This window comes from Poecilia formosa, unplaced genomic scaffold, assembly GCF_000485575.1.
Source record: "Poecilia formosa unplaced genomic scaffold, Poecilia_formosa-5.1.2 Scaffold41, whole genome shotgun sequence".
Lineage (NCBI taxonomy): Eukaryota > Metazoa > Chordata > Actinopteri > Cyprinodontiformes > Poeciliidae > Poecilia > Poecilia formosa.
The window spans coordinates 2170069-2180108 of record NW_006799980.1 but is presented as its reverse complement, the minus strand read 5'-3'; the positions used below and the strand labels follow the sequence as shown (position 1 = coordinate 2180108).

The window sequence follows — 10040 nt, the reverse complement described above, 5'->3', positions numbered from 1 at the left end:
GGTGTCTGCACATAAAAGATCTCGGGGCTCTTCTCTGCATTACCGCGAGTGAAAAGCGAGAGAGAGGCTAAAGAGTGATCCCATTCCTCAGGAGCTTGCCGTGTGAAGACCCACGCAAAAACTTTTTTTATACGTGTGTGCACTTTCCCACTTTCAGAGTGTGCGGCTGTGGATCAGAAGGTAAACATTTTTTTTTTCTTTCCCCCTTAATACTCCCTCAGATGCTTTCCTGTTACATATATAAGAGTTCTTAAAGAGACTTAACCTATGATTATTTTGAAGTTTGAAGCCTAAAAGGAGAAATGTCAACTATAAACAACTACTTTTGTGCATATGCACATTAATTATAGTTGATATCATATCTAAATGGGTCACCTTTTTTACCATTTGTCCATCTATACAAGTGCTTGGACAATGGAACAAGTGGAACTACTTCCCCATTTTCAAAAAGACGGGCTGCGAACGTACATTTTTTGACAGTGTGACAATTGCATAAAAATACATATATTCTTGGTTTAGTTTTTAAACTAGCAGAGTAAAAATAAAAAAGTGAGACGACCACTCAAGTTTAGTCCCACCCCCCTTCCGCCTCCAAGTTAGTAAAGTCAAACTCAGGCGATCTGAATATAAAAGTCACATTCTGAAAGACGAACTGCATTCTTGGTGCAATATGCACCCTCTGGTGCGCACATTGAAAAAATGCAGGTGAGGGGTTTTCTTTACAGAGCACAGTGCATGTTAAGTGTGTCATTCTGTACAATATTTTGTGTGCATGTCTCGTATCACAGAGTCCTAGATTCTCTACAATCTAGAGAACCTAGATTCTCCAGAATCTAGGTTGATGCCAATCTGAGCACATCCACAGTGGTTGGGCAGGACTCAGTTATTTACTATAAATCGGCACATTAGCCAGATCCGTTCTGGCTGCAACTACAACAATCGAAACGAGAAAGCACCACAAGCAATCCACGCAAACCCGATAATGTAACCCTAACAAACGGAAAACTTGGTCATAAAATTAAGTATGCGCTGAATATGGCTTTCACACACACACACACACCTCCAAGTTGCACATAACAACTGGTCGCTAAAGCAAAACCCAACAAAAAAATAAACGAGTCATTAAAACTGATGGCAGTGATTCTACAGCTTAAATTAACAAAACCTGGACGAAGAGTTGTATAAAATCTATGCAAGACAAGTATATGCCCTTGTCACAATGAACAAAAGATGCTTGAGAAGCTTATGTAGCTAGTTCTATTACTAAATAAACTATTTTCTAACACCAAGCTTGGCCCTTTACAAAACAGCCAACCAGATGGCAAAAGAGCTGCACAAAATCCTTCAAAAGCAGACAATTAACAAAACGGGCATACAGAATAAATCAAAGTTAGGGATCTGAAGTAAAATGTCACAGTGCGACTGCGTAATGAAAGCCTTCGTGAGTGAAAAGTTCTTAGGCTTGGATTTTAAAATGCCCTGAGGTCTTTTATTGAGTGTAAATCCAGAGGAAGCCGGTTCCACAGTCTGTAGGCCGTGACCACGAAAAGAATATTATTCAAATTTGCATTTAAAATGGGTCAAACTGGTTTAATGGTCACGGCAGTAAATTAAATTGGTAAATTAATACTCATAGTATTATGCGATAGTTAATACAGTTTGATGCAGAAAGTAAAAACATCTGCTTCCCCCACAATGGTAAGTTAAAGAACTAAACAACTTCAGCTTTTATGGGCTGCTCAGACTTCCTTGATTTGTTTCTTATCCTTATTAGCTTATTTATTTACATAACGTTAAACAAGTAAACGTCAAATCTTAAAGAAAAAAACAAAAACAATCATTAGCTCATCATATTTACTTTATATAAAAGAGCTATATTAAAAAAAAAATACATGTGGTGAATTACAGTGAAACGATTGAAGACTGAAAGTCTCTCTCACAAGAAAATATAAATTGTTCAATCTACCAGGCAACATCCAATAGAGTCAATTAAAAACGACAAAAAAAAAACAAAAAAAAATCAAGCTCTCTTTAAAGCCTTTAGGATGAAAAGAAGAAACCACTGAATAACTTCTTGGTTTGTTCTCCCTTCTCTTGGCGAGAAAACACTTTCCAAAACTGAGGACGCCGATATACGAGTCGACATTTTAAGGGGAACGCCATCACTGTGTGAATGGCGGCTGTCGAATCTAAAATCAAACCCATCTCCGTTCGGCTCACTGAAAGGTTAGAAAACAGTTGGGTATTAGCCTCAGGTGCATAGTTTGATATCCTGTCAGAACCAAGCGGCCTCTCGCCTCAAAAGAAGAATTACTTCCATTGTAAGAAAGTCTAAATCTGACAGTAAATGTAGCTATTATTTATAGGAGAAATGTGAAGGGATGTCTTTCATCTGACATGGCTCGTCTTTCATAATAACAATGTTTATTTTTGGAATTTCCATTTTATGACTGTGGAAATGTCAAAGCAGGAACTTTTTTTTTTTTGTAACAATACAGCCAGAGGACGAGAAAGACACTTGAATTTCAAGGCCCGTGCAATTACTTCCTTAGCGCTAAACACAGGCATTAACGTTCCACTTCAGCGAGGCCATTTTCTCACGTGGAGAGGCTGCCGTCAGTCACCAACAACCAGCAGATTTGTAAATGAGGGGGGGGGGAAACTGCAAAAAAAGCATGCATTTGTATGTTAGTGGTACCAATTTATTTAAAAATTTAAAAAGTTTGTATAAATATCTGCTGCTTACATACTATATATTCACACTTTTTTTTTTTCCCCCTGGCTTAAATTCAGATATGCTCAAAAGTCCGGAAATTGCAGTTTTTCTTTCCCGAAGGTCGTTGTCCGTCTTGCTTTATTGTTACTTTACATTTTAATATTTCTCAAGGGTCGCCAATAGTGAGCTTTCTCTTATTTGCTCGGTAAAATAAATCTCAACATCCCCATCATTCAAAAATGAGCATTGGCAGCAGTGCTCGCAAAAATAATCGTGGCACCTTTTTATTGACGGAATGCAGCGGCTCTTTCTCCTCCTTAAAATATAATGTCTAGAAAGTAAAACCTGTGTGAGTCACTCCTACTGGCAGCTAAAATATTGACTGATTTGACTGCCCAGAGTTGCGCTGTACTCTTAACTTGATGGCTCATCGTGCCTCGGGCTCTTTTCAGACAAACACGCACGCACCCCAGATATCCCCCGCTCCCCTACTGACAAACACGCTTTAGTGCGTTCCAACACACACCGCACCGCTGACAACAGAACAAAAGTTGAGATTGTAGCAAAAAAAGTGAGGGACGTATCAGAATCCGTCCATTATTAGAGGAACCGGCAGACAAATGCTGCATACTGTTCCAGCGCTATCTCGAGGTTTTATATAAATATATAAAAATATGCTGAAATCTTGGCTTCTGCTATGTGTGGTGTTTGGCGAGGGGAGGCCAATTTGAGGAAGGCTCGCTTTGCTCCACATGATAGCTGTCAGTGCCTGCGGTGACACAGAAGGGCCGAGGGGCTCCTCCCTCCGACAGGATGGCCAGATACACACAGTTCTGGTGAAAGTAAAACTACGTGTACACATATCATGGACATAAATGATAGATTATTTCTGAAGACTGCACTCATGGGGCCCCACCATGGAAACCGAGGACAAAAATAACCGAGTCCCAGGTGGGTCTCATGCCCTGGGCGGTTGCCCGAGTTGCCCATGTCAGAAACCGCCACTGGGTCTGGGGGGCCTGGTTTGCATGTTTACATTTGTTTCTGCTTGTGAATAGTTTCCAACGGGAACAAATAAATTCCCCCTTTTCTATCAAATATATGTTCGTCCTGGATGTCTCGATTCGTAGCTGCAAGTTTATTTTAACGTGGAGTCGTGTCCTACGAAGCAAAACGAAGCCAGAGACATTGCGCTGGTAAAAGTTTAAAAAGATGTGCCACATATTCATCATACGTTATGAAACACGAACACATCTGAAACCTGATCACTGTTCACATGTGAAAACACAGCGTTTCATGGTTTCAAAGAAAAATGGGATTTTCGTGTTTTCACAGTGGTTTTACAAAACCACTTCTGAGGGAGAGTTTGGTTCATTGACCTATTGGAGCACATAATTGTGTCCAAACTTAAATGATCTGACTTTAACTCGTGTTGCTATGGACATAAAAGGCACCAACCAAGAAAAATAAGCACATGTCTCAATCTTTTTTTTTTGTCTGACTGCCTGCCTTGCCTCTCATTGTACAATGGAGCAATTCTTACTGTTCTCTTGAAGGCCATGGGTTCTGCTTTAAACTCCTGGCCTGGGATCTTACTGAGTAAAGCTTGCTTCCTTTCCCCTGGGATGCTTTCGTTGGGTGTCAATGTGCCTGGGGTTCCTTCAATGTCCATAAAAATGACTTTCAGATTTAGTAGTTACTTTAAGTACCTGACTTCTCACCCAGTGATTCCTGATCTGAGGCAACAGCTGTCCAAAACCCTGCAAGTACATGCGGTTCTGAAAAAAATTGAACATTAATAATGTTGGTGTAATTCTGACCCTGTATGAATTGCAGGAAATGTATTGTAAATTCAATTTGTGCAACTAATTCTCACTTTTAAAATCGAATACCTGTCTTTTTTTATAATTTCACCTTCAAAGGAAAATGGCTCAAATGCTTTTTACTCAAAGCCCCAAATTAGTGTGATATGCACACCCATTGAAGGGTGTATGGAAACTTTTCACTGGCGCTGTAAATGTAGAGCAGGTAGCCTTAAAAACTCTGGCACCTGGCACCGCTGCATCATTTAAGGCCTTGCCTTGGCCCGTTTCCAAGAAAGAGAGAGGTAGTGCTTTCACTCCTCGCCATCCTTTCCTCCTTCATACATGCTCTGTCTTTAGAGTACTGTGCAAAGTCAGCAGTCTCCAACCATCCACCTTTAGCACATCAAACGGATGCCCTCCAGCGTCTTCTTGAAACTGAGCTTTATAAACGAAGGGAACAACAGGGGATTTAAGGAAGAAGAGACAGAGTAACCATTAGTGTGGCCACCTGGTGGCTGCTGCTCTCATTTGTCCCCATCCTCTTCTGTTCCCACAACTGCTCTGGGACCATCTAAAACCCCAAGTTTAAAGCCTCATCTCGATTTTTAGATCAAGTGGCTTTTCCCTAATACAATCCAATTCTCTGCAAAATACCAATTACTGCAGGAAGAAGAAGAAGAAAAAAAAAGAAAAGAGGCTCCGATCCCCCTGAAAGTGAAAGCAGCATTATTAGACCAGTAAGTGGTGTCTTTATGAGAATGCAAGCGTAGCAGAACATAAGTAGGGAGGCAGCTGAAGCAAAGGACATCAAAGAGGCTTACCTCGAGGAAATGCATGAGTGGGCTCAAATCACTTATCGTGATTAGCATCGCTCCCTCCACACCTCGGGGGCCTCGGATCCACGTGGGAGAAAGGAGTGGGTGATTTAAAACCACGCTGAAAAATGCCACATTCATGGGATTGTAGTCGAATTAATGAGGTTTCACGGCCCAAGCACGATGAGGAATGAATAGTTTGTGTGGGGAGGGGAAAAAATAAAAAATAAAAAAATACAAAACAAAACAAACCTTAAAGGTTAGGCGTGTGACGTCGCACATAATCATCGAGAAGAAGCTCTAATGAGATGCAGCAAGCAGTCGGAGAGAGAAGACGATAAAGAATCGTGGTGGGGAGTGTTTATAGTGGAGCAGGGGGATAGGTGGGTGGGCTATGTGATGAACCATGGCCTTTACCGCCCAGATTTATGGCGTTTTCACACGAGCAGCGAGTGGAAAGGTGCGCTGCGCGGATTTGATGTGTTTTACGAGCCGTGCACGCGGCGCACTCAGTAACCATTACACCTGTGTCAGAAAGCCTTCCATGAAGTCGACACCTTCCATTAATGAATCTCTGACAGCAGCGAGGCGCTCTTCAACTAAGCCCGAGACGTGCTAGGATAGCTCATTAATTTCTGTATTTGTTTTTGCCTGTGGATATGTGTGTATAATCTCCTTTAAGTAGTCTGTAGCTACTTCTCGGTCTCATTTTACGTTTTTTCATCTTTGTGTTTATTTAATACTCCTAAAATGTTCTCCACATCTCAGTTATGTCAGTAGCATTGATTATATTAGTCATTCTATCTGTTCCACGCAGCGCTCTGTTTGTGTAAACTACTGTTGTTCATTGTTTATGTTGTTTTCAAAGAATTTGCTCATGGAAAAGACCTTAGCATGCTATGCCTAAATGAATGTCTGGACTTCCTTAAGTAAATAAGCTTGGACCAATCCGCACTATGAATTGAATTAAACTGTACTTTTAGGAATTTGCGTCACAGATCCCAAATCTGCCTCGGATTTAACCAGGTAACTCTGATTTATTCTGTATTTCTATAAAATTTAAAGTTCCTTTTCTTATTTTAAAATGTCTTGTGAATTTGTGGTGCGATGTAAATAAACAAAACATAATTCCAAATGCTATAAAGTCTGAAATGATGATCAAATCAGATCTTGGTTAAGCTTGATATTTGAATTGAGATCCCACCCAAACATAACCATCCACGAAATTTAACTAATTTTTCTAAATTCAACATGACACTCATTTTTTTTTTTTTATAACGTGGCGAGTCGGAACAATTTCAGTACCATTTTGTTACGGCAAAATAAAGTAACGATGCTACCTTCAGTTGCTATAAAAATGCAATGAAATCCCAAAATTTCGATGTTGCATCTGAGTCTAATTGATCATTGTAAATAGAAACGGTTACATCACAATTGCTTAGTGACAAAGTGATCCTTATCCCCTCGGATACTGTGAGAGATCTAGCTGGGTGGGGTGTTGTGCAACTGAAATTGTAACATCCGTCGTCCTCCGTGCCAAATATTTCACATCCCCGTGATGGGTAAAATACCCATCCCACCCCTAAACTTGGCACTCACTCCTTCTCTTCCTCTGTCTCGCTCCAGCCGCCATGCTTGGCTTCCTCCTCAGCTTTCCGTGCACATTGATCAGAGCAGAGCAGTCTTGCTAACAGAGCTTCGTCCACATGTTGAAGCTAACAAGGTGAAGAAATGATGAGGAAACCCACAAAAGTACTCTGTGGCTTCTTCCTGACCTGAGCACACTGTTAGTATTCCCCTTATTCTCAGAATAATCCGATGCATTACTCCCGCAGGAAAATGGAGACGCCAAGTGTGTGAACCTGCATCGGCTGGACCTGCGCTGCAAATTATAGGAATTATAAAGAGCTCTTGTGAAAAGCTGCTGTTGCTTTGCAACGTGAATCATCCTAGACCGAGTGCAAAGGCAGAACATCTAAACATGACGAGTTAACTGAAGTATCACACTCAGCTGGGCAGCATATGGTGGCCAGTGGCCACAGACGCTGTCTGTATGTTTTAGTTTAAAGTACCATTTAAAAAAACAAACAAAAAAAATTAAAATTTGGCATGTCAGCACAAGCTGTTTTCATAAGCTAATGGTTGAGTTCTATAGCGTGGAACCATCTGAAGATGTTGGCTTCACAAGCACCTTCAAAAAGCCATTGATATCTGGATTTTAGTCATATGAATAAATTCATTTCAGCCAAAAAAACATGAGACGGGCACTATACATAACTAATGAGAAGACATCTGCTGCAGAGCTAGAATTTGATCAAGCAACAATTAATGATGTATCCTGGCTATTGATGCTTTTGCGGCAGAGAAAAGGTGGCACAACACTACTTAGTACAATAGAAACGTGTTGACTGTAACAGATGCCTTTCATTCATATCTTTTTACATGATGGAAATGGAAACAAACATAATAATAATAATTTCAGTTTTTGTAGTGACAAATGTTAATGGGCTATATTTGGGAAAAGAAAATGTCTGGAAGATGTCTGAAACATCAAACGGCAATGGTGAGAACCAAACAACAAGAGAGAATGATGCTAAAAATAAACTTACTGAGATCATTTTAACTTTAGATTAGCAATAGATATTCACTGTAAAGATACTTCACCAAAGTAAGAGTCTAACCTCTGTGATCGGTGAAAGTGTGCCGTTCACTTTTACACTAGACGGTGTCAAACGAACCAAACCCTTTGATCAACCCGTTTCCCTCCTCGTCTGTGGTGGCACTGCACCAACAACCACTGGAAGAAACTACGAAGACCTCTGAAGAAGACGTCGAGCAAAACTTCCTTCATGCCTTAAGATTTTAGCGATTGTAGGATTTCTTGTTTTTCTTAGGCACGAAACAGGCCATTTCTCCCACTATCTCTAGATACTCGCATTTGTTTTGGTTGCATTTACCCAAAATGCAACCAAAACATGCTATAGTCCACTTCCTGCTTTTGGAGCGGTCTCCGGTCCGGTTGGCATTGTCCATTCAAACTGTATCCGAGATCACTTTAGCCAGAGACCTAGGTTTTCAGTCAGGCTAGAGTTTGCTGTTTTGTTCCCCCTCAAAAAAACAAAACAACAACTTTAGAAACTTTAGTTATCTTACGAATTGTATACATAACATACATCAAATTAAATTTGTCTAAACTGTCTTCTGACCCTCTTAACCCCCTGAATTTTAGGCCCCCATCAGGATTACTTTGGACATTTTTTAAGCTGATATTTTTTTCTTCTTCGTTATTGGAGAAAACTATATTACTCATGTCGTGCCAGCCAGAGGCAAAAAACTACAATATTAACAACAATAAAATTCCAAAGAACAGTCTGTGCACGACCAAAGCAGGTAACGACTCTTCCAAAACAGTTACAGTTGGTGTTTTCGTCAGGTTACATTTGAATGTTAATGGAAAAAAGAGCCAGGACAAACCGAGACGGATGAGAAAAGAAAACTTTCAAAAAATAAATACTTTCAGTGTAGATCTATTTGTTTTTTTCTCCACACATTCGTGAACGACCTCATGTGGGTTCAGCAGAACGTACAGCCTTTGCAAACAATATGAGAAAGATGACATCGTGATTCAGCTTCAAAGACTCCCCTATCCCAGAAATACTAGCGACATTAGCATTCCAGTCTTTTATATAAAAGCAACATCCTCAACAGTGTTGAAAGCCACTAAAAACACTCTGCAGTGCAGGCTAATTATATGACTGAAAGGTTGTCAGGGGAAAAACCTTGTAACTGGATCATAAACATTTCCGACTAGCGCTGCATAGAACCCTTTTTTGGGGGCTAATGATCCCTAACTTGTAAATTGCTAATTCATGGCAGCTAATCGGGCCGTCCCGACGTTTTTTTTTTTTTTTGTGACGTATAGGGACAGGGTGATGTAACGAGGCTAATGTGGTCTTCAAATGAAAAAACTCTCAGAAGAAAGTCACAAACGTGCCTGCTCTGTTTGTAAAAACTATTTTGTGTCACAGCCACCTTTCTAATATCTACCTTGATGCATAAATAACTATAATATGTGGTCACTTTTAATTTATCTTAGCTGTATGTGAGCAGGGTTGTTCGTTCTGTGTGACTGTGGGAACCTGAATGATTGCCGACTAGTCCAGAGTGTCTTCTGCCTCTTGCTGATTTACCCGTGGAGAGGCGCATCAGCCCCTCGTGTCTGTGCAAGATCCTGGAGGCTGTGGAAAATGTATAAATGGATAGATATTTGGTCCCAGACAACATATGTGGGCTACATATGGATTTTTGCTTCAAAGCAATGCTAAGCCAGTCTGGACTCACAAAGGGCTTTTCATGTGGAATTCACTCTGGTTGATTAAATGCAACGCGTATCAGTACAACCAATCAGGAACTCTGTATAAATCTTAGCTGGGCCTTAAGTCGTCAAAAATCTGAAGCGAGATTGGCCAAATCATAAATTACCTATATGGCTCCGGACTTTACACAGTTTTCCTGCATCCTGATTTGAGTTATAAAGGAAAAAGCATTTCAGAACAACATGTGAAAATAAAAACTACCTGCTTCTGAAATGAGCAAATAACTTGACCAGACATTTCGGGAATATTTCCCAGGCAAATAAACTGATTGAAATATCTTAAATGGAGCCTTTCTGATGATGTCAGAAAGCAAGCATCATTCCCTGGA

At 40.3% G+C, this 10040-nt stretch overlaps 2 long non-coding RNA genes across 2 annotated transcripts in view; one reads left to right on the top strand and one right to left on the bottom strand.

Moving 5' to 3' along the window:
* The window catches only part of LOC107836141 (uncharacterized), a 5025-nt gene extending 711 nt beyond the window's left edge, over positions 1-4314 (bottom strand). Inside the window, exon 1 of the long non-coding RNA XR_001661994.1 lies at positions 4260-4314. This is a non-coding gene — a long non-coding RNA (uncharacterized LOC107836141). The remainder of the gene's footprint in view (positions 1-4259) is intronic.
* LOC103137547 (uncharacterized) overlaps positions 1-7454 on the top strand; it is a 40504-nt gene extending 33050 nt beyond the window's left edge. The window contains exons 3-5 of the long non-coding RNA XR_476159.2: positions 1-180; positions 6963-7059; positions 7172-7454. The exon at positions 1-180 is cut by the window's left edge and continues 18 nt beyond it. This is a non-coding gene — a long non-coding RNA (uncharacterized LOC103137547). The remainder of the gene's footprint in view (positions 181-6962; positions 7060-7171) is intronic.
* Positions 7455-10040: the final 2586 nt, after the last annotated feature.